The 2,500-nt window shown below is 57.3% G+C and overlaps 1 non-coding gene across 1 annotated transcript in view; it reads right to left on the bottom strand.

The window, feature by feature from the left end:
* Positions 1 to 395, bottom strand: part of LOC124773380 — a 1,909-nt gene extending 1,514 nt beyond the window's left edge. Inside the window, exon 1 of the ribosomal RNA XR_007014648.1 lies at positions 1 to 395. This exon is cut by the window's left edge and continues 1,514 nt beyond it. This is a non-coding gene — a ribosomal RNA (small subunit ribosomal RNA).
* Between the last annotated feature and the right edge of the window lie 2,105 nt (positions 396 to 2,500).

The following is a 2,500-nucleotide window of genomic DNA, read 5'->3' as shown; positions in this document are numbered from 1 at the left end:
TCGAACCCTGATTCCCCGTTACCCGTTACAACCATGGTAGGCGCAGAACCTACCATCGACAGTTGATAAGGCAGACATTTGAAAGATGCGTCGCCGGTACGAGGACCGTGCGATCAGCCCAAAGTTATTCAGAGTCACCAAGGCAAACGGACCGGACGAGCCGACCGATTGGTTTTGATCTAATAAAAGCGTCCCTTCCATCTCTGGTCGGGACTCTGTTTGCATGTATTAGCTCTAGAATTACCACAGTTATCCAAGTAACGTGGGTACGATCTAAGGAACCATAACTGATTTAATGAGCCATTCGCGGTTTCACCTTAATGCGGCTTGTACTGAGACATGCATGGCTTAATCTTTGAGACAAGCATATGACTACTGGCAGGATCAACCAGGGAGCTGCGTCAACTAGAGCTGAGCAGCCGGCCGCCCGGGAGTGTGTCCCGGGGGCCCGCGCGAACACGCAAGCGTCCGCTCAATCATTCTGCAAACAGGAGGAGGCTGAGCTCCCCTGCACAATACACCTCGAAACCCTCTCAGGTCCCGGCGGCGCGCAGCGCCGTCCCAAGTACTTGGTCGGGTTCGAGAGAGGCGCAATCGCCCGGAGTTAGGCGAGTAGACGCTTTCGGTGCGACCACCCGTGCTCCCAACTGAGCTTGCCGCTGCCGACAGAGGCCCGGGAGCGTGCTGTCGTGGCATTGCCGGCGGGAGACAACACGCGCCACCTACGGTGACCGGCAGCTCCAACGCCAGCGCCACAGAAGGACAAAAGCCCCACTTGGGTGCCGAAGCGAACTCTCCCAGCACAGCGCACGCGCCAACACATCCGCACAGCTGCGATACAAACCACCAGCGAGAACCGCTGGGGCGACCGAGCAGCAGACGGCGTCGCGGCGCCGAGCGCCGGGCGGCGGCGCATCCTCAACGCACACAGTCCTCAATCGGACCAGCACACTGAAGATGTCCACCGCGCTTCGCACCGGGCCCGCGAGGACCTACTTTGGCCGCACGGCGCCGCGCGCAGGGTGCGCCGGCGCGCAGCTGCGACGCCTGCCGCGTCCGTCGGCCGGCGCGCCTGCCACTGGCCGCCCCCACCAGCCGGCTGTAGCGCGTGCGCCCACGCACCGCGCGGCCAGCACGCCGGGAGGCGCCCCCTCACCGGCCGGGGACGGTCCCACCCAGCCACCGCCGCGTATCGCTTCACACCCAGATGCCGTTCAGTTTCGTCGGCATGGTGGGTATCGCTGGAACAACCGGTTAGTACCTCAACCTATCGTCGCCATCACCGATTCACCCCTAGCGAGAACAACCGCACCACAACAGGTTACCATTTGTTCATTTGCGTAACTTCACCAGAAAACGCAGGCGTCCATCGCCATTTGCAACTTCAACGATTATTGCATGCCTGTGTCAGGTGTCACGCCACACTACGTCTGCCCACATACACGCAACAAAATGTGCACGCCTAGACAATACGTGGAAGGTGGCCCCCGTACGTATGCGATGTCCATTGCTCGAACGACTGTCAACCGGCCTCTGTAGCATGTCGCAGATATGGAACGCGGTGCACCATGCCATCACGGTGTGTGAGGAGAGACGACTAGGTCCGAATACATCAACAGACAGCTCATGCTGATCGCCATCCACGGCGTCCGTTCCTCCCACACGTCTCTATGGCGTACCACACTGCAATCCAGCTCTCATAGGGAGACGACACGTAGCTGCGTGCACAATATTTGCACTGTATGGTCCGCCGTTTTTGGGCGCAGTCGTTGTGCGGTCACACATGTGCCACGATGTATCATTCAGTACATAAGGACGAATGTGCAGTACAGATTGTGGTTCACGCGTACGACATCAGCGGACAGTTGACACAGGCCGCACCACAACGTAGCCTGAGTACGTCGCATGCGAAGGGCATTGAACATGCAAACTTCTCACCAACCAGCTTGCGAAGGCAGGGGGCAAGGTGGGGACGTGGGGAGGGGCGGCATGTACGTCCTGCTGCCATCCACATTACAGTGTACAGCAGGAGCATGTGGAAAGTGAGCAAGACTTGCAAGGTGTTTAACATGAAGCGATACACAGGGGTGCGGGCAGTGCGAGTAGCGAACTATATTGCGAGGGTTGCGGGTGGGCAACACTACAGTAATTGAACGAGTCGTATAACAATTACAGAGCAGGTTTAGGCGACAACGTGGGTTACGTTAAGGCGACAACATGGGTTAGGTTAAGGCACAACATGGGTTAGGTTAAGGCACAACATGGGTTAGGTTAAGGCACAACATGGGTTAGGTTAAGGCACAACATGGGTTAGGTTAAGGCACAACATGGGTTAGGTTAAGGCACAACATGGGTTAGGTTAAGGCACAACATGGGTTAGGTTAAGGCACAACATGGGTTAGGTTGAGGCACAACATGGGTTAGGTTAAGGCACAACATGGGTTAGGTTGAGGCACAACATGGGTTAGGTTGAGGCACAACATGGGTTAGGTTGAGGCAC

This window comes from Schistocerca piceifrons, unplaced genomic scaffold, assembly GCF_021461385.2.
Source record: "Schistocerca piceifrons isolate TAMUIC-IGC-003096 unplaced genomic scaffold, iqSchPice1.1 HiC_scaffold_952, whole genome shotgun sequence".
Taxonomy (NCBI): Eukaryota; Metazoa; Arthropoda; class Insecta; order Orthoptera; family Acrididae; genus Schistocerca; species Schistocerca piceifrons.
This window is presented reverse-complemented; position numbering and strand designations above follow the sequence as displayed.